This window comes from Chrysemys picta, chromosome 2, assembly GCF_011386835.1.
Source record: "Chrysemys picta bellii isolate R12L10 chromosome 2, ASM1138683v2, whole genome shotgun sequence".
Taxonomy (NCBI): domain Eukaryota; kingdom Metazoa; phylum Chordata; order Testudines; family Emydidae; genus Chrysemys; species Chrysemys picta.
The window spans coordinates 115,435,554-115,457,930 of NC_088792.1; the positions used below are offsets into that span (position 1 = coordinate 115,435,554).

General features: G+C 41.7%; 1 protein-coding gene across 8 annotated transcripts in view; it reads left to right on the forward strand.

Moving 5' to 3' along the window:
* LOC101951432 (poly(rC)-binding protein 3-like) overlaps positions 1 to 22,377 on the forward strand; it is a 737,225-nt gene that overhangs the window by 253,304 nt on the left and 461,544 nt on the right. For all 8 annotated transcript variants that reach the window (XM_065584029.1, XM_065584026.1, XM_065584032.1 and 5 more), the window contains exon 2: positions 9,103 to 9,159. The gene's annotated coding sequence lies outside the window, so the exon portion shown is untranslated. The remainder of the gene's footprint in view (positions 1 to 9,102; positions 9,160 to 22,377) is intronic.

The following is a 22,377-nucleotide window of genomic DNA, read 5'->3' on the forward strand; positions in this document are numbered from 1 at the left end:
ATATTTATCCTTTTCCAATCCTCTGGAATCTCTCCCATCATCTAACGGCTCAGATACTTCCTCAGTCAGCTCCTTGCAATGTACTTCATCAGGTCCTGGTGACTTTAATACATCTAACTTGCCTAAGTAATTTTTAACTTATTCTTTCCCTATTTTAGCTTCTGACTTTATCTAATTTTCACTGGTATCCACTATGTTAGATGTCCAATCACTACTAACACTTCTGCCATTTCCACATTTTCTGTTACTGTTTTCCTCTCCCCCCATCCCCCTTATTGAATAACGGGCCTACCCTGTCCTTGGTCTTCATCTTGCTTCTAATGTATTTGTAGAATGTTTGCTTGTTATCTTGTTTTTTACCTTGACCTTTCTAATTTTGTCATAATTGTGTTTATTAACTAGCATTTCAAGTTCTTCCTGCTTATTCCCCATACTTCTTGCATTTCTACTATTTAAAACAGCATGGTCTAGACAAAATAAAAACTTGAATGCATTACACCTACTACTGATTGTGACTTTTAATTACTGGTTCAAATCGTGTTTCTATGTGTGTGAGAAAAGGAAAGGGGGGAAGAGGTTTGCTACACAGAAGTTGTACAGGATTGACCAGTACATTATTTCTCAGTAGTATTTCTTGCTCTGGTAGCAGGCTTTTTTTAAATGAAAAACTACTACTATATCAAGAGTGATAAAAATTTTCATCAGCAGATCTTGCAGTCAAATTTGCACAATGATTGCATAATGGAAATTATGCTGGGTATTTTTAAAACTGGGTTATGCAGTATAACTTTGAATATTCTGTTTTAGAAGGTTTTATCTGGTTCTCACAGCACAAACAAAATATATAACATTGTATTAAAATGGGGTTTGATCAAGAATTTTCATAAAAGGGGCAATTTATGAACATGGGCTGATACATAAACAATTCTAATGGCAAAACCTGTTTTGACATTTAAAGTAAACTAGATAAAATGAGTTTTACATTTTCAAAATGGTATCTACATCTTAGAAAACTGTTTTTCTACAGTGGTTCAATTAACATGGGGAATACTTGCGGAATATAATGAATATCACAGTCCACCGTAGTGTTAACTGACTTCTAAAGGTGTTTGTAATGGTTTTAATGGTGACATTGAAAAATTAATCATAGTTGTATTTATAAAGCAACTGCCAACTAGGGGAATTGCCAAAGCTGTTAAAATAGACTTCAGAACATGAAACAAATCATCATAAAGTATAGGGGAATTGTTAGACTATAAACATTTTTATACATGGAAGATTTTGAAATGTTTTTTTAAAAGCTGGAGAAAGATGGGATAGGTTGGGTAGTCATGGGACATGAACATCACATTGTAGAGCTCTCTGTAAAGGCTCCATCACTCACCAATTTACAGCACAACGTTGGAAATCTTAAAGGTTGCATCATTTCACACCATTAAGGCAAAGTTCAGTGAATAGGTCTGCAATATAGCCAGATTATTTTCTATTATGAGCTTTAAAAATCAACTGGGGCCAACTTAAAATCAATTTACCATTTTATAGGCAGCCAGGAGCAAAGAATGCAGGATGAGTAATATGAGGTGAGCAGGTGTATTGCTGAATTCTGCACTAGCTACTAGTGATGAAGAAACACTGCTGGAAGCCCTGCAAAGAGGGAATTATAGTAATCAAGCTTCATTGTTGACAAGGGCATGTGTTGCGGATGCGAGGTAGTTATGGGATAAATAGCAGAGAAACCTGTGCAGACTGCACATTTGAAAACCTTTCATATTCAAAACAAGGAATACCATAGAAAGGATGTGGCTGAAAATAATACCAAGGGGGCGAGATCCTGGTCTAACTGAAGTTTTGCCATTGACTTCAGTCAGGCCAGGATTTCATCCAAGACTCTTAATGTGGCTATCTATTATAAATATACATAAATGTGCTAGTATAATAAACTGTTAAAAATCAGATTACTATGTGAGAAATGGAATAGAGGGATTAAAAGCGAATCAGAATGACAAGGGTTATGTATGTTGGACTAGCAAGGTAATAGAGCGTTTGCTGATAAGATTTATGGTAATTTCAAAGTCTTTATAGTACAGGCTGTAATATCCATATAATGTTATCAAAACAAACTAAGGATCACATCCTACATATTGTGCTTCCACTTCCCACGGGAGTTTTGGGTGGGCAGTGAATGCAAGACTAGATGCCAATAAGATTCTCTCTATTACGGTTATTAATTTGAAAATGTGATATGTGGTTTAAACTAGTAAATTCTCTCATACTTGCTTTTCCTTGCTCTTCCGCACTTTTTCCCTTCCTCCCTCTTGAGTACAGCCAATTGCATTGCTACATGCTGTTTAGGCTTGTAAGTCTTTGCTTTGTAAGTCCATGAATGGCAATTAGCCAGGATGGGCAGGGATGGTGTCCCTGCCTCTGTTTGCCAGAAGCTGGGAATGGGTGACAGTGTAGGAATCACCTGATGATTGCCTGTTCTGTTCATTCCCTCTGAAGCACCTGGCATGGGGCACTGTCGGAAGGCACGATATTGAGGTAGGTGGACCTTTGGTCTGACTCACTGTGACCGTTCTCATGTTATCTGTGTACAACGTCAAAAGTGCATTTGTGCTGTCCAGGTGAAAGTGGCTGACTGTGAAAGTGAAAAGGTGATTTACATCAGTGTTGTAGTGTCAGGCAGTAATAAAACACTGGACGACTGTTGGACACACATTATATCATACAATTATATAATTATAAACTATATAATTGGAGGCAGTTGAGCTTGTGTGCAGCAGGCTGTTATTTACCAATCATCTCTTTCAAGGCTCATTAAACACAGATTTATACACAAAATAAAAGCTTAGCTCTTCAGTGGCTAAATATGTGGTGGCATTTATTCACAAAAACATAATACGTAGACCTAAAGCTGTCAAAATCTATAATGGATGTAGTCGATGGTTGTTAGTGAAGTTGTTCAATGGGACTCTGGGAGAGCAATGCTGAGATGTTTCCCTTAACGAAAGACCTCATTTCTATGGTTTTATTTGCATGTCCATACTGTAAAGCACAAGTTCCCTGATCATGGATTTTGAGATCTGAAAGGCAGCAATATCCTAAAAATTATGGAAGTGTTTTAAAATGCGGAGCAGGCTTCTTTCAAAGACTTCACCAAGAAGTGTTGCATAATCTTAACCTTTCTAAAATTCTCTAATTCTTCAATGCCATACAAATTCAGTGGGGGAGAAAAATCTTGTGTTTTAGCATACTTTTCTTCTCACTTTTACCTGGTATTCCAGCCACCATGCCCAGTTTGGTAAACAGCTTTTATAAATACAATCCATTTTTTTAACTTAAAAAAATATATCCACAGAATGCTTTGTCTTCTTTTTTTCCAATGGCTTTTTGGATTTAGAGAGAAGAAATGCAAAATGAAGCATATCATTATAATGCATGTTGGTTGAGGCTCTTTAAAAAAGAGTTTGACCATAATTCCACAAAGTCTGAGTGCCAAAAGTTTGGCATCTAAATTTATATTTAGACACTTATTTAAATGGCTTGACTTTTCATGTGCTGAACATTCACAGCTCCCACTGACTTTTTTATATACATGACTATGAAACCCCAATATAAGTAACCAAGAAAATTATCTAAATAATGCCTGCAAATCTCATCTCAAACTGTGACTGTTAGAATTTAAAAATATAGCTCAGCAGTGCAAAATATCTGACCCGTATGTACTAGATCAGCTTTTGTGTAATTTCTCAATCCACATTTGAGTTTTAAATGTTCCGCTTTTGAAAGCTTTTCCAAATATGCCATTAGTTCCAGCCCCATTTTCTCATTCTTTGCCACATTTTCAACTAGCATTTCTCCCTGGTTTGACTTGTGGCAACTCTGAATGATAGACATGCTGCAACTGCTAGATTTAACATTCTTTAATTGAAGATCTTGCATAATACTATTGCAGTGTCTTCTCTATCCTTCTGAAATCCCCACTTCTGGATTACTACATGACATCACTGCTGACCTCAACACTGGAGTGCCAATCTGACAACAAAACAGTGTTTTTATTCAGAAATACAACCATCCCTTGCTACTTCACACCTTGCTACTCCACAAATCTGACTTCAGAATATTTAGTTTAGTTTAAACTATCACAACTCATTACAAGTCACATCACAAGTAAAGTGCAGTAGACTAAGTGTACGTGAAGCATCATAAAGAGTTAATTCATTTTAGAAACCGTGTTTTAGTTTGGGATGTTTAAGATCCAGATTCAAATTTTCCACATTGAGCTTTTTAAAACATAAACAAATCTATTTGCTATTTTCCCCAAAATGTGTTTAATTTGCAATGGTTCTCAATCATTTATGGGAATTAGTGAAGTCCAGCTATAATACCTACCTCCTAGAACACTGCCATCTTTTCAGTGTTTAGAGAGAAAACCGTGCCAACCACATGTTGGACAGGAATTATATTAGCAAGATGACAAATCCAGGTTAACAAAAATACCATTTGGTTCAATTTTTTAGTAAGACTGCTTTTGCTTTAGATTTAAAAATTATTGAATATTTTCCTTACTATCCTAGAGACAGAGTCTTCAGGACATTGCACCTACTTCTTTACAAAGTGAGTGTAAAACTCTACCAAATCGGCATGGTGATGTTTTTGCACTCTCGTTATAGTCACTTTGCACAAAGGTAATTGGCTACACATGACAAAAGGCAGTGGAGAATCAAACCCCAAAATTACTAGATTTCAGGCTCATGTCATTAGTGTCTAAATATCATTGCTGACTATTAGCTTTTTGCCCCATAGTCTGTAAATACAGCTTTTTGGACAAATGTCCACTTTACAGAACAACACTCATTAGCAATGTCTGTAGCATGGCCAAAGACAAAATAGATTCTAGGGAATGAAACATCTTTTGATTCTGAATATGGATGAGGCACCTTAGCTGGGAGCAGTGTGGGGGAAGCTTACATTGTTGCTGCCCATGCTGTGTCTACCCCCTGGGGGATAAACGAGCAGTAGCTTCTGCTCTATCTAATGCTTTTGTCATTTCATGGTTAGGAAAGAGAGTCAAGTGTAACGTTCTCATCCACTTGACTGCGGGAGTTAAGTAAGTCACTTTGTATGGCATGCAACAAAATAATCTTACCATGAGCTCATCTTCTCTGGTTTTGAGATTCTCTACAGCAGTCACTGTTTAAAAATCAGCATTTACTCACCATTATCGTACACTGCAGTAACTAACACCCGTCCAAGCCTGATCATGTTTTCTGTGGGATGGGACTAAAGGGTAAGAATTATCCTAAAATTTTTCTTTTCTTACACAGTCACTCACTCTTCCTGATACCTTGCAGCATGGTTTCCTTGGAACCTTAATGCTAAGGTTTGCCTAGTTGGTGTTTAAATGATGGAGACAACTTAATGTTGATGACAACATTTTTCCTAGTACTGAAATAAGGGGAATGTTGATTCAAACCTTGCACTGGTCTAAAAAGAAAAAAAATTAGAGAGACAAGGTGGGTGAGGTGTTATCTTTTATTGGACTAGCTTCTGTTTGGGAGAGAGACAAGCTTTCGAGGTTACACAGAGTTCTGACATGAAGAAGCTATGTAAGCGCGAAAGCTTTTCTCTCTCACCAACAGAAGCTGGTCCAATCTCACCCACCTTGTCTCTCTAATATCCTGGGACCAACACGACTGCAACACCACCACATACAATAAATATGACACTACAAAGTGAAAGAGTTATTAGAAATAATATTCCTAAAGAGACTATGGAATCAAAAGCATGAGAAATTTTCTCTTTGGGTCTTGGTGAGCGTCTGTTAAAGATGAAATAGAAATATCAGAGAGACAACAGTGTGAATAATACTATTATTTACTCACCTTTGTAATGATTTTTTAGATCCTGAGATGAAAATGGTTATGAAAGTCCCAAATATGATGTTTATTACAGAAGAGCCCAATTCTGCATTTTTGTCACTTTCTGTCCCCCTAATTGAAGTTAATGAGACTTTTGAATGTCGAAAGAGACCAAAATAGGGCCCCTTGAATTCTGCAAAGAAAAACTGGGAATCAACCAGATGGCTTAACATTTTTAATAATTTTAATAATTCAATAATTGTGAAAGTCAGAACTGTAAAGGTTTCCAGGAATCTAAGGCAAACATTGCACCAAAACCACTTCATTTACAGAATTAAGGGAATGGAAAACAATTTATCAGTGATTATATAGTTCACAGACAGGAAAACATCACCTTTGGATTGTTCTCTTAAAAGCAATGGATACATTTTAAGTTGCTCAGCAGAGCTTTGTTCAATTGACTAGAGGCTCAGCTATCTCAGTAACAAAAGATTCCCTGGAAAAGTTCCTTTTTATAGCAGAAACTGATCTGCAGAAAAGTAAACAGCAAGTACAAGACTCTGTTCATTACCATGGTGAGAGGCATGTAGACCTGTTCTTAGAAAATGTCAGAAACTTGAATTTATAACTGGCCCAATTGGAACTCCTACACCCATACAAAAATATCTGCTGAAAAATCCATATTTATCCCTTTTGATGCCACACTAGCAGTCTCTGACCACATTGCCCTGGAGCTGATTCACTGACACATTACAGACCTGAACTTCTTTAATAATAGTGTTAATCTTTATACCTTTGTTCCCACGCCACTTTGTTTAAAAAACAGCTTTTTTCATAATGCACATCTTGACACAATTAAACATCTTTGTATATGAGCACTGGACAATGAGAAGGTAGTAAGAGAATTGTGCACTCTGCTGAATTCTGTAATTCTGCAGCTAGAGGCTCTGCTCTGGATTCCATTCAGGTTTTGCAATTGATTGCAGTGGGAGCAGGATTAGGCCTTCAAGTAGAGAGATTACACCTGTACCAGTAAAAGGCCGCTACCCCTCTGTGAGGGAAGGGGAAGACTGGGTTAATGTGGGATAAACCGAAAAAGAATAACTTGCTACATAAGTCAGGCCACATTTAGAGCCCTTATAAATTTTTGTAATTCTCCTACCTTTTCTTAGTTTATCTTGAATCTGATCTCTAATCTCAGTGAAGTAGAATCAGCTAAACAGTTCAGGGCAACTGATGTGGATCCAAAGTAATTACAGAGACAGTGAGTACAATACATGTGAACTCTCTGTGTAGGTATACCATTGGATTATATATAGTATGTTCCTAAATCCACAAGGTAAATATTTACATTTCATTTACTGTAATGCCAGTAGAAGCTTGAAATATAACGTTATCCCATTGTTCTGACAATGCTGGAAGAATGCCAGGAGGTAATGTCAAAGTTCCCAGGAGTCAATGGCACATGGTTAAGACAGGTCTGCTTCATAGCCAGTGGTACACAAGGGAGTGATGTGGCCAGCGTCACATCTGACTGTCTTTACTGCCCTAATCTGATGGATAAGGTACCTATTTTGCAGTTGGGTGAACTGGAGATGGCCTTTCAGAGGGAGAGGGAGCAATGCTTGAACCCGTGACCTTCAGACGAGGGCCTTAACCACTCAGCCACCACGTGGGGTTTTAATGAGGCTCTCTTAAATATCTGGGAGTACCTGGAAAATAAATTGGACAGTGCGGGTCATCACCATTTCCATAATCCCTTCCATATACTCAGGAGGCCTCCCCATTTTCAATCTGGTCCTAGCTACCGTACTGCTGGGACTCCACCACGTCCCTCATATGTGGGTGCTAGAAAGGAGGGAGATTGACATTCCATTGTAAATGTAGGAGCACTGAACTCGTCAGTTGTATCCAATCACCATATCCATTCCATAATGAGTACTTGCACTGGACATCTATTGCAAGGAGGCACCAGCAATTAGCTTGGCTATCTCCCCTGATCCTAGACAGGTTCCCAGATATTTACTGATGCCTTCTTTAATATCAGCCAAAAATATATCTGTTCCCTAGTTGGATAGGTATATCCCATCCTTGATGAATATCTCAGGTACCCAGTAAAATATGCCTGGCTGAGAAATTACCAGCTTTCCCCACCCCCCACCCCCTGCGCGGTAAGAATTTGGCCACTTCCATGTTCACATACCTTGTAATCTTATCAACTCATGGAGGCTTCATATCTCCCTGCCACTCCCTGCACTGAAACATGTCAGACCAAATAATGGTCACTCCCAGCTTTACATTAGTACCACTCCAGTGATTTCAGGAAAACTGCACTGGTGTAAAACTGCTTACACCCCCCTTACCAACTCCCAATTAAAATGCTTCAATATAAGACAGCAAAATAGGTAGTCTGAGTAGTTTTCTGGGGCGTGGGTTGGCAAAGGTGGAATTAGTATAATAAAAATAATTCCTGGCCACATCACTATCTATCCCTTTCCTCTTCCCTCTCTCTCATCTGCTCTCCCTCTTGCTTTCGTACGCCTTCCTTTTTTGTTCGTTTGGGAGATGTTATTACAGACCTTTTAAAAATGAGCAAAGGCAAGGGCAGAAAGAGGGGAGAAGCCGCAGCTCAGCATTATTGCAGGCTATTATTCATTTTAGGATCCACCCTGCTTTTTTTGTGCCTTGAATTCTGCCATATTAGTTGGGGCCATGGAATTGCAGTCAGTTGCAGGCCTTGAGTCATTAGTGTGTGCAGGTGTGTGGGCAGCCAGATATGATACAAGACCATTTACAACATTTTTGCCGTAAACTCTTGGAGGGAGGTTTTCAAAGAGCACCTAGCGCACCAAGAATTTAGGCACATACATCCCATTGAAAGTCAATGGGCTTTGGGTGCTTTTGACAGACTCTCCCTCAATATACCTCTGAAGGATCCAATCCTGTGATCTTAATTCTGGCAACAACAAAAAACACATTGATCTCAGTGACAATTCTCTGAGTAAAGATACAAGATGGGCCACTGGTTGGCAATGTTATATTATTTGTGCATGTTTTAATATATAAAGAACATTAATGCATATATCTATGGTAGAAACAGCAAAAGGTTTCAGGATGCTAAGCTCCCGGTGTAAGGCTTGTCCCCTGAAAAGCTTGGTATTTGTTAACCTGGTCTAAAGTTTTATGAAGTATAGGTCAATATTTTGTTATAAGAGAAAACTTATTACTTCATCTTCTACAGGTCAGATTTTCTTCAGACTGAGAAGGAGTTGTAGCGCATGAGGATCTGATACAGTAGGTAAGTTGATTTCAATTCTCTCTCATGTCTAACTTTTATTACTTTGCTGACTGGCACTGGCTAAACTGCAAATTTTACTCTTAATTACCCTAGTGCAAATACAGAGTAAAGCCATTGATTTACATGGGTGTAATTGAAAATGGAATTTTAGCCACAGTGTTTTTCAAAATGAAATTGCAGAAACAATAATATTATTAAACTTGCTTTTAGTCATTGATCATAGACACTAAGAGGTCAACAGAAGAAAAATGGTTTCAGTCCAGTCTGTTGTTGAAATAAATTAAAGTAAAAATATTTTTTATGGGAAAGGATAAACCTACATCTTATCTCATGGCTGCTCAGAGGATCCACTGTAATTGATGTACTGTAACCACGCTCACAGAGTAATAACTATCCCTTCCGATACTGTAATGCCGCCGATGAGGTTAAATTACTTAACAGCACAGTTTGTCCTTTCTGCCCTTTCCTACTTACCCTGTCAGCTTATGAATCAGACAAGCTGTGCTGAAAACAATGTATCCAAGCATATAGCCAGAAGATAAATGAGAGATCGATGTAAGGGTGGAATTTTATATTGTGCCAATCATTGAGTTCTACAATCCAGGGCAGTTGTTTAGTGCTTAGAATTTAGAGTTATAGATGTGTTTTGCCTCATGGTCATGGAACAGTGCCATGGTCAAGCTGAAATCTCCCTTAACCTGCAATATGTGTCGCTGCTTGGGTTCCAGAGTAACAGTGGAGAATAATTTGAAAGGATTGAATTTAATCATGACAATGTGGCTCTAGAAATGGTTTGTTGTGGTATCAACCACTGTGAAAATCATTAGTGTATGGGTTGTGGTGATGAGAAGCACTCTAGTTCTCTGGCTTCCGGTGGGATTGCCTGTTATGTCACTCAAACAGATGAATTGTGGTATTTCCTTTGACAGAGTCTGGCAAATAAAGCTGAATTAAACTCATGGTGGAAGTTTCTTAAAACACAGTACAGAGATGGAAAAGGTAAATAGCTTTTAGTTTGGCATCTCTGCAAGTCCAGCTTAAAGTCCGTTAGTAAATTTTATTCAGTGACATCAATGCTTGAGACTTTCAATTTGCAGAGCTATTAATTGTTTTAATTTTCATGAGTACAAAATATACATCCCTGACAAAAATCACAGGGTTGTCTATTTACAATATGTGTATTTGTATATATAAAATTGTTATAGTAGTGATTAGAGTGAAGGTAGAGAAAAATGTGGTTGCTTTCTGTACAGGACTAAACTTGAGGACAAATCTATGGAATTGCACTCACAGTACTTCAAAAAAAATTCTTGTGCATTTGCATGGACTTAATCCCTCCATCACATACAGGAAACATTTTAGTTCCTTTGTTGCTGCACAATAATTAAGTCTGTTTTTCCTTGCATTTTCCATGCATGTTGATCTGGGCACCCATCACATGCGATTTGAACTACATTTTTTCTAAAAATGTCAGTATATTTCTGTTGCATTCAAGGAACAATCTAGATACCAATGACTTGGTAGCTAAAATGATACCTGTAAATCTCTATCAATATTAAACAAAATAGACCAGATTTTGCCCTGATGTACACCCCATACAACCACAGTGAGGTCATTTCAACCAACTGGTATTATTCAATGGAATTGTTTGGATTGTAAATTGCTGGAGAACATTTGTAGCCTAGTTGATAAGTTGCCTGTTTTTGATTTCAAAGACACTGAATTCAAAGCCTCCTGGGATTTTCATAGTAAGCCTTTGTGTTAATTATGTCCATCAGTGTGTTTTCCCCCTTAACTTGGCTTTTTTTTTTTTTTACGTGTGAAATATCTTGAATTAAATGATATACAATTACAAACTGCGGCCTGACCTTGCAGTCCTTCAATAGGAGATATGCACATATATATGTACAAATGTGCTGTGGGACTGAGCCCCGTACATTAAAGGCAGATGTGCTCTACAGACATGCTGTATCAGAAGAGTGATCTTCAAAACATCAGATTGAATTGATAACTGACATCTCTCCGTTTCTACATTGCTTCTAATAATGTGGAATTAGTGATAATCCTAATTCCAGAAAATGCCCTCTGCGGGGTTTTAGGAAGTCAGGGAGAGAGAAAGTGGTGGCCTACAGAAGAGGGACTGACCCCCTATGCACAAGAGATGAGATCTATTAGTGGAGAGGACCTTCCATGTATGTATCTTCAGAGCAGGTTTTGTCCCATCATTGTTATTTATCTGTAATATAAAGAATACATTGGTACTTTATGGACAGGTATTTGCTTTGAAGATCATAGAATATCAGGGTTGGAAGGGACCTCAGGAGGTCATCTAGTCCAACCCCCTGCTCACAGCAGGACCAATCCACAGTTAGATTTTTGCCCCAAATCTCTAAATGGCCCCCTCAAGGATTGAACTCACAACCCTGGGTTTAGCAGGCCAATGCTCAAACCACTGAGCTATTCCCATCCTACTCACACTGATGTCAGGGACCAAAGTCCCATTTACTTTAATTGGAAGACACTCAGTCCTAGGTAGGCCATGCTCAAATGCCAGGCCAGGGGGGGAACTGGAAGGAACAGCAAGCAATGTGGATGTAACAGTGATGTGTTAGTTCTATAATCATTGTTTGGATTTTATATTTTGAATATTTCATTTATTTTTAAAAATAGGGGAATGGATGGGAATATCAGTGGTTTGGTCTCAATGGGGAGAGGGCTCTAGGGTCTTTTGGAAATATAATAAGGAGGCATGGCAGACTTGGTCAGAGAAGGGATTTCCAAAAAGCATTTCTCATATCAAAAAATGTATAGAGCTGAGAGGGAGAGGAAAAATCAATTTGGATTGAAGAAACCAGTTACGCATGGGGTTAAAATAAGGGAAAGTCAGGGGAATGCAGCTAAAAGCAGAGGGCAATTCTCCTTCTTCTCAGCACAGCTTATACCGCCACTGCCTCCTTGGCTGGTGTGATGATTAGCTCCCCTTCGTTTCATTCTACTTTAACCACTGGGCAAGTGGCTTGCATGGAACGAAGGGGACAGGAAGAGCAGAAGGGGCTGAGTTTAGAGAAGTGGACAGGAGCCAGGTTTATTCAGGCCCTTGAAGAGGATAGGACAAGGAACACGAATTTCATGCCAAGGTGGTAGAGAGAATTGTCAAACCTTGCCAAGGTGCTGGAAAACAAAGCAGTTTCCTGATGTGTGTTTTATAGTGAAGAACCAGCATCCAGATGTTAAGATAGGGTTACCATATTTCAGCAAGCAAAAAAGAGGACGGGAGGAGCCCCGCCCTAGCCCCGCCCCTGCCACTCCCACTTCCCGCCCCCCAGAACCCCCAACCCCCCCCCCGTTCCTTGTCCCCTGACTGCCCCCTCCTGGGACCCCTGCCCCTAACTGTCCCCCAGGACTCCACTCCCTATCTAAGCCTCCCTGCCTCTTGTCCCCTGACTGCCCCAACCCTTATCCACACCCCCACCCCCAGACAGACCCCTGGGACTCCCACGCCCCATCCAACCACTCCCCACCCCCTGACAGCCCCCCCCAGAACTCCCAACCCATCTAAACCCCTCTGCTCCCTGTCCCCTGACTGCTCCGATCCCTCTCCGCACTCCTGCCCCCTGACAGCCCCCCCCCAGAACTCCCAACCCATCTAAACCCCTCTGCTCCCTGTCCCCTGACTGCTCCGATCCCTCTCCGCACTCCTGCCCCCTGACAGCCCCCCCCCCAGAACTCCCAACCCATCTAAACCCCTCTGCTCCCTCTCCCCTGACTGCTCCGATCCCTCTCCCCACTCCTGCCCCCTGACAGCTCCCCCCCAGAACTCCCAGTCCCCCACCCCCCGCTCCTTGTCCCCTGACTGCCCCCTCCTGGGACCCCTGCTCCTAACTGCCCTCCAGAACCCCACCCCCTACCTAAGCCTCCCTGTTCCTTGTCCCCTAACTGCCCCCTCCTAAGACCCCCCCCAACTGCCCCCCAGGACCCTACCCCCTACCTGTACCCTGACTGCCCAAAACTTTCTCCACTCCCCCCAAAAAGCCCCCCCCCGTTGCTTGACTGCCCCCTCCAGAACCTCCCTGCCCCTTCTCCTGCCCCCTGGCCCCCTTACCCTGCTGCTCAGAACAGGGTGTTGGGCTCTGTGCGAGCCGAGCCGGACACGTGGCTGCGCTCCCCAGCACAACAAAACCCGGTCCCTGGCCCTGCACAGTGCTGCCGGACCGGGCTGCAGGGGAGAGCTGCCCCTGGCTCAGAATGCAGGGCCGATCCGGCTCCTCTACAGCTGCTCCGGAGTCCAGCCCGGGACTTTCCTGCAGCCCTCCCAGCTGCTCGCTCTGCTCTGCCGGGGGAGGGGGGAAATCCCGGACATTTTGAGTGCTTTACAAATTCCCCCCGGACGCTATTTTTAGAACAAAAAGGAGGACATGTCCGGGTAAATCCGGACGAATGGTAACCCTAGTTAAGAGCATTAGAGATACTGAACAAATTAAACTGTTATTGACGCTGACGCACAGGTGCAGTTTCCAGTGATGTTCAAAATCTGATCCATTGGGGAGCATGATAACCCAAACACCATGAAAGTCAATGGCACTTTGCTTTAAATGTATATAATGTAGTAAAAGAACAGGAGTACTTGTGGCACCTTAGAGACTAACAAATTTATTAGAGCATAAGCTTTCGTGGGCTACAACCCACTTCTTCGGATGCATATAGGATGATATATGCATCCGAAGAAGTGTGTTGTAGCCCACGAAAGCTTATGCTCTAATAAATTTGTTAGTCTCTAAGGTGCCACAAGTACTCCTGTTCTTTTTGAGGATACAGACTAACACGGCTGCTACCCTGAAACCTGTGAATAATGTAGTAGAACATCCTTCTTAGTCCTGTGGTTGCTTATTTTAGAAATTGACACTGAAAAGAAGATCTCCTAAGGCATATTCTGCTGGCCCTTGTTTTCATTTACCTATAATCTTTCAAATGCTAGTGGGTTTGTTCTTCGTTTAGCAATGATTTATCCAGAATAACTGTGAACGCTTGAATGTATATAGAAATAGGGAGGTTTTAGCCTTAATTTTGCTTCTTTGGTTTTATTCCTTCTTATATCACTTTGATGTTGCTTATACAGTGGCTATCCCAATTACTAATCACCAGTGTCACTGTTGCAGTTCAGATCCTGTGCCATGAATATTGTTCCTCAGAGAGCTGAACTGGTGAATTAAAGAAAACCAAAACAAACCATAGTGAGGACAAAATATCTGAAAATGAAGCCATTTGTGTTCAGTTACTGATGTTTTGTTCCTGTCACTAGGACCTTGTAATATGGGATGACTGAATAAAATGTCAGTAAGATTAACAACCTGGCATATGTGCAGTAAATACCGAAGATTGGATGTTCTGTTTTATTTTGTTTTTTTCGTTAATGATGCACTGCCTAATATAGCATTATTTTTCTTCCTGGTTTTATAGCAGCCACACTTTTTAATGTTTAATAGTTCCTAAAATACTCTAACCTATTAGTTAAATTGAGCATTCTCCCCAGGTCATCACTTCACAATGTTATGTTTGTTTATGTAACCCTTCTGCTGTGGGGGGGTCAGCAGCAACAAGGGTCAGATACAATATCTAGGGGATCCTCTTAACAGTACAACACAGAACTGATTTGGGTCCCCACCCAGTAATCTGGGAAAATAAACACTACCCCTGGGTGTCTCTAAGAGGCAATACTTCCACTCTCACAAGCACTGAGTTGGTGTACAGCAAAGACAGCCTTTAATAAAAAGGGAAAAGGAACCCAGTATTATTTTGGGGAAACTCCACATCCATGATTTGAAAGTGTGTAACTATGAGCAAACACCCACCCCTGAGTACGCTGGGCAGTGCCCTTTGCCTCAGGTTCTCACCTTATGGTGTGAAAGTCTGACAACAAATATTCCTTTAACACATCACTCCCCTCTCCCTCCACTGCACCCCACTCTCAGTTGGTTGTCCTGAGTCAGCAAAGACCAGAGTTCAGAGGTGGAGTCACCTGGATCCACCTCCCACACCTGAAAAGGGGGGGGAGGGCATCAAGCAATGCTACTGCTGCCTCTGCTCTCTGCCACAATTCTCTCTGCTGTTATCACTGCCACTTCTGCAATGCCACATTCTGAGGTTCCCTCACTTAGTCCAGCTCTGAGTGTTTTCTCTGGATAGCAGGGAATGTCTGGGCTACTGCCTCTTTGTTGTCTTTCACTGCAACATCATCCCCGTTCCAGGGCTAGGGCTTAGCCCCTAGACCTGTTCATCAGTCACTGACCAGAAACAACTCCCAATTGAATACAACCAGCTCTGTCTTTAAACACTGGAGAGGGGAGGGTCAAATGGTGTCTGGGACTCTTTAGGCAGAGTCCACACCACCAGGTGGGAACACTGTCCCCCGCCCCCTCTCATCTTCCATGGGATTTGGCCTCTGGTTAGCAAGTGAGGCTCAGTTTAGGGTGACCCCCTTAATCAGGGCATTAAGTACAGTTCTGCTGCTTTTCACTTATACAATAAGGATAAAATTTTATTACCCCTGCATTTAATACTGAAGTGAACTATAACCCAACATCAGCCAAAATTGATCACTTTGGCAATGAAGGTCTGTCTGCTGCACATGAAGGCAGAGTAGATGTGTCTAGGCAAATACAGTCTGTTCCTGAAGTCTTTTCATCCAGGGCATCACTAGATGCATAGGCGCCAACTTCCACTGTTCCCAGTGGGTGCTTGACAAACACACCCCGGCCCCACCCCTGCACTGCCCTCACCCCGCCCCCATTCCATCCCTTCCCCAAAGTCCCCGCCCCTGCCCTGCGACTTCTCCCCCTGCTCCCCTGAGCGCTCCACATTCCCGCTCCTTCCCCTCCCTCCCTCCCAGCACACCGCCAAATAACTGTTTGGTAGCAGCCGGGGGGAAGCACTGAAAAGTAGGCGGAGAAGCAGGGATTTGGCACGCTCGGGGGAGAGGAGGTGGGATGGGGGATGAGGGGAGCTTGGCTGCCAGTGGGTGCAGAGCACCCACTAATTTTTCCCCGTGGGTGCTCCAGCCCCGGAGCACCCATGGAGTCGGCGCCTATGACTAGATGTCGGGGAGAGCTCATTCAGATCCTGCTTACATCCCGGTAAATGTTCTGTTTATGACCTGGGGGCACAGTCTGTGCTGAGGGAAGGGTAGAGCAAGCCTTCCTCAGTAGCAGAACATTCCCCCTATGTATTCCTGGTCAGCTCTCCAGGCTGGTGGAGCAGTGTGTGGAGCCAGGTACTTGCCTCCTGCTCATCCGTCTCCACCTTTTGTGGGTGAGTATTGCCCAGAAGATGCATAGAGGGAGCAGTCCCTGCTCTGCTGGGAACATAGGGACTGCAATTATTCTTGTTGTTTTGGTACCTCTAACCTTTTATTTTTGAGCTCTACCCGCATTACATTTTAATAAGACTCTCAGTCCAAAACACTGTGGTGAGAGCTTTTTGTCTGTATGACTTATGCATCCAGTGCACTATGCTATTTCTGTAATGTCGCAGGACATGGTGTTTAGAAGGAGACCCATTCTTCCTCTAATATTCTTTCCCAGTTATTCTACATGTACTTATGCCAATGAGGTATAATGATGTCAGAGCTATGCCTAATTAGCAAGAGATCCTCCTTGTTAAATCTCTTCTTCCTTCTCCTGTGTATTTCTTCTCGAGATTTCCTTGTAATAAGTCGATTGACTTCACGTGAAGTGACAAAGTGTCTTAGTTTAGAGGAAAGGAATAATTGAAATTCTTGTAAACTACTGTATGTTCCCTAATAAATTCATCATAGGATAACCAAATCCCTATCCTGAAGATGTAAGATAACATATTTAGCTTTTTCTGTCATTTTCTCTTGCCATGTTAGTAATTCTGAAGATATTGGTGGGTGACTTAAGAGTAAGTGCTTTGTCGCATCAGGACATTGAAGTGCATGATTGTGTTCTGTGGATTTGCTTGGCTGAATAAAAGCACAAGTCTGGGTAAAACAGGGGACAAGACCTTAATTGTTGTTGTTTTACATTTGATTGTGCACCAGATTCCAGAAAGCAGGAACACCACTGGTTGAAGGGGGGGAAAAAACAACCACAACCACTCCTCCCACAAATGCACCTCACTCTCCAGTCACCTTATATTTTGATTGCCACAGCTATTCTCATTAAAACTCAGACAGTTTTGACTTGCAAAGTCTGTTTGCCAGAGGTATTCAACCACTTTGTTTTTTCTATATTTTATTTATGACCGAAACAACCTTCTTTACTTTACAGTGGCATAGGGAAAGGTAGGAGAGAGGTCCTGGAGGCCAAATTTAGGCCACTAGGTAAGAGATTGAAGTCTAGGACCTCCATGTTATCATTCTTTGAAATAGTTTCAGTTCCACATGCAGTTAGATGGGCAGAACTGCAGGGTCTCAATGCATGGATGAGATGATAGTGTAGAGAGAAGGGTTTTAGGTTTATTATAACCTGGAGAGTCTTTTGAGAAAGGAGGAGCCTATGCAGCAAGTATGGGCTCCACCTAAACCAAAACAGAACCAGACTGCTGGCGTGTAAAATTAAAAAGGTCATCGAGATGTTTTAAAACTAAAGTCTGGGGGAAAGCTGACAGCTGTGGAGGAGCATGTGATTTGGCTAGATACATCCCATAGTGGAGGATCTATTAACAGGGATTCTCTACATCCTAGTAAAGAGGAGAGGATGGAAGGTGATAAAGTACAGGTAGGAACTGAAGAGAAACAGTCAAATGAAAAATAGACCCTTTAAATTATATCACATCAAGAAAGACCACTAAAGAGACAAATTTTGAAAGTGCTTGTGTATAAATGCTAGAAGTCTAAACCCTAAGATGGATGAACTTGAGTGCCTGGTAGTATACGAGGTTATTGATCTAATAGGCTTCACAGAAACTTGGTGGAATGATGACAATCAATGGGACATGGTAATAGCAGGGTACAAAATAAATAGGAATGGCAGAGTAGGCCATGCTGCTGGGGAGGTGGAACTATATGTGAAAGAAAGCATAGAGTCAAATATAGTGAAAATCTTAAATGAATTAAACGGCACCGTAGAATCTTTATGGATAGAAATTTCATGCTTTAGTAATAAGAATATAGCAGTAGGAATATACTACCAACTACCTGATCAGGATGGTGATGGTGACTGTGAAATGCTCAGGGAGATTAGAGAAGCTATAAAAATAGAAAACTCAACAATAATAGGGGATTTCAAATATCCCCATATTGACTGGAACGTGTCACCCCTGGATGGGATGCAAACATAAAGTTTCTAGACACCATAAATGATTGCTTCTTGGAGCAGCTAGTCCTGGAACCCACAAGGGGGGAGAGAATTCTTGATTTTAGTCCTAAGTGGAGCACAGGATCTACTCCAAGAGGTGAATATAACAAACTGGTGGGTAATACCGACCATAATATAATTGAATTTTAAAATCAAGTGGGGGAGGTGGGAGGGAGGGAAACGCCAAAGAAGCCCACACAGTAGCATTTAACTTTAGAAGGGGAACTACACAAAAATGGGGAAGCTAGGGGCCACTGGATGATTGAGGTGTTAAAGGAGCACTCAAGGAAGACAAGGCGGTTGCAGAGAAGCTAAATGAATCCTTTGCGTCGATCTTCAGTGCAGAAGATGTTAGGGAGATCCCTACACCAGAGCCATTGTTTTTAGGTGACAAATCTGAGGAACTGTCCCTGATTGAGGTGCCAATAGAAGAGGTTTTGGAACAAATTGGTAAATTAAACATCAATAAGTAACCAGGATCAGATGGTATTCACCCAAGAGTTCTGAAGAAACTCAAATTTGAAACTGCAGAACTATTAACTGTGGTATGTAACCTATTATTTACATCTGCTTCTGTACCAGATGACTGGAGGATAGCTAATGTGATGACAGTTTTTTAAAAAGTCTCCTGAGGCAATCCTGACAATTATAAGCCGGTAAGCCTGACTTCTAGTACCAGGCAAATTGGTTTAAAACTATAGTAAAGAACAGAATTATCAGAGACCTAGATGAACACGATATGTTGGGGAAGAGTCAACATGACTTTTGTAAAGGGAAATCATATCTCTTCAATCTATTAGAATTCTTTGATGGGTCAAGTACTTGGACTTTCAGAAAGCCTTTGATAAGATCCCTTACCAAAGCCTTGTAAGCAAAGTAAGCAGTCATGGGAGAACAGGGAAAGTCCTGTCATGGATCACTAACTTGTTAAACGAGAAGAAACAAAGAGTAGGAATAACTGGTCAGTTTTCAGAATGGAGAGAGGTAAATAGTAGTGTCCCCCAGGGACCTGTACTGGGACCAGTGCTGTTCAACATATTCATAAATTATCTGGAAAAAGGGGTAAAAAGTGAGGTGGCAAAATTTGCAGATGATTCAAAATTACTCAAGATAGGCAAGTCCAAAGCTGAATGCGAAGAGTTACAAAGGGATCTTACAAAACTGGGTGACTGGTCAACAGAATGGTTGATAAAATTCAGTGTTGATCAATGCAAAGTAATGCAGATTGGAAAATATAATCCCAACTATACATACAAAATGATGATGGGGTTTTAAATTAGCTATTACCACTGTGACATTCCCCTCTGGTGTTACGTGGACCAGTGATCTGCTAGGTCACTCCATCCTTGACTCTAGGAGCCAGCCTTACCCTGCTCTGCTGTGAGAACCCCCACTCCTGGGCTGTTCACGCACAGCCTCTGGCATGTCAGCTGCTCCCAGCCACTTGCAACTTAATGACCCTAGCCAATATCTCCGGTCCCAGACACAACTCTAGGAACCTCCGTCTTGCAGTGTCCAGTTATGGCCGCTGGATGCTGTAAGCTTATATGAGTTTGTCAATTTAACAAAGAAATTGATATGTACCAGGCTTGTTATCCCAAGGGGACTCTCTGACATGCTTCAAACCAAATATGCTGCTTCAGGTAGAATAAACAAATACATTTATTAACTACAAAAGATAGATTTTAAGTGATTATAAGTCAAAGCATAACAAATCAGATTTGGTCAAATGAAATAAAAGCAAAACACATTCTAAGTTGATCTTAACACTTCCAATGTCCTTACAAACTTCACTTCACAACCACTCAAGAAAGAGCTCTTGGAGTCATTGTGGATAGTTCTGTGAAAACATCTGCTCAAAAAAGCCAACAGAATCTTAGGAACCACTATGAAAGGGATAGATAACAAGACAGAAAATATCATATTGCCTCCATATAAATCCATGGTACACCCACACCTTGAATACTGTGTGCAGTTCTGATTGCCCTATTTCAAAAGATGTATTGGAATTGGAAAAGGTACAGAGAAGGATAGCAAAAATGATTAAGGGTATGGAACAGCTGTCATATGAGGAGAGTTTAAAAAGACTGGGACTTTTCAGCTTGGAAAAGAGGCAACTAAGCGGGGATATGATAGAGGTCTATAAAATCATGGATGATATGGAGAAAGTGCATAAGGAAATGTTATTTACCCTTTGTGACAGGGCATACCAGATCCTCTGAGGCCCCCAGCTAGAGGCCTCATGGTCCTGCAACACCCACCCCAAAAGAGGGCAGTGGAGAGGGTCCTCCAAACTGCCTAGAGAGGCTATGTGGGAAACAGCCAATCAGGGTCCAGCAGCCTAGTATAAGAAGAGCTGCAGGGCCAGAGGGAGTTCAGTTCCTTGCTGGAGCTGTAGGAGTGTGGATGGTCCCCAGATAGGGCAATGCTGCCCAAAGCTGGGGGAAGTGAGAAGGAGCCCTGAGTTGATTGCTGGGACTCCATTAGGACAAGGCTCTGAAGTAAGGGTGAAGATGGCACGGGGCCATAGGGAAGTGGCCCAGGGAATTAGAGAAGCCATGCAAAATAGTTAAAGGGACACAGCTGTGATCTACAGGGTCCCTGGGCTGGGACCCGGAGTAGTGGGCAGACCCAGGACCCCCCATTAGCCACTGGGGGAAAGTGGCCTGGTCATTGAGGCACCGCAGAGGGGGAACTGAACTATAGTGGCTCAGCTGGAGAGCTGTAGCTATGAAGACCCAAGAGGGCGAAGATATTGTCCCTGCTCTGGTATAGAGCAGTACCCCAAGGCTCCCCTCCTGGAGACAGTCACCGAGAGAGTGTGCAGGCGCATGCACTCGGCCAAGGGGGTGCTCATGAGAGGTGAGTGCATCCTGTTACACCCCTTTGCATAACAAATGAACTAGGGGTCACCCAATGAAATTAATAGGCAGGAGGTTTAAAACCAACAAAAGAAAGTATTTCTTCATACAACGAGCAGTCAACCCTTAGAACTCATTGCCAGGGTGTACTGTGAAAAGGTTCAAAAAAGAATTAGTTACGTTCATAGAGGATAGGTCCATCAATGGCCATTAGCCAACATGGTCAGGGATGAAACCCCATGCTCTGGGTGTTCCTAAGCCTCTGACTGCCAAATACTTGAATGGACAACCAGGGATGTATCACTTGATGATTGCCTTGTTCTGTTTATTCCCTTTTAAGCATCTGGCATTGGCCACTGTTGGAAGACAGGATACTGGGCAAGATTGACCGTTGGTCTGACCCAGTATGGCCATTCTTATGTTTTTGTGTTATATACTATTAAGTTTTGTTATGACTCCAGAAACCTAGGAATGAAAATTCACAGCATATGTATGATTCCTGTAAATATACTGAAAACTTCATCTTGCAGACAGATAGGGAGGGAAAGCAAGCATATGCTGATACTTATGCGCTAGCGCGTGCGCATATTTATAAAGTGTTAACATTGGCATATGAAAGAATGAATCATCAGCAAACACTAATAAAGTTCCTTTTTATTTCTACATTTACACCACAGCTATTAATTTTCTCTGTTATAACAGCCTGTCTGATAAAAGATCTCTTCACATCAACTCCTAATTATATCACATACACTAACACAGTAAGTACTAAATACCCAAATTTTCTCTCTCCTCCCCTAGCTCCAAGGATGATGTCCTGGAACAAAGGACTCTTCTTGGCCTGGTACTTCCCATGCAGCCAAATCTCTCCAACTCCCACTCTCGGGTTGGAAATTGGATTCAAGTTCATTTGAGCTGGTGTCACTTTTATGTTGTGAGAAAATTTGGGTGTAGTTCAGTTTGCTAAACTTTGTTCACTCAACACTAGACTGTGACTGATCAGATTTTTATTGGTAAATGTTGATTCCACCATATGCGCATAA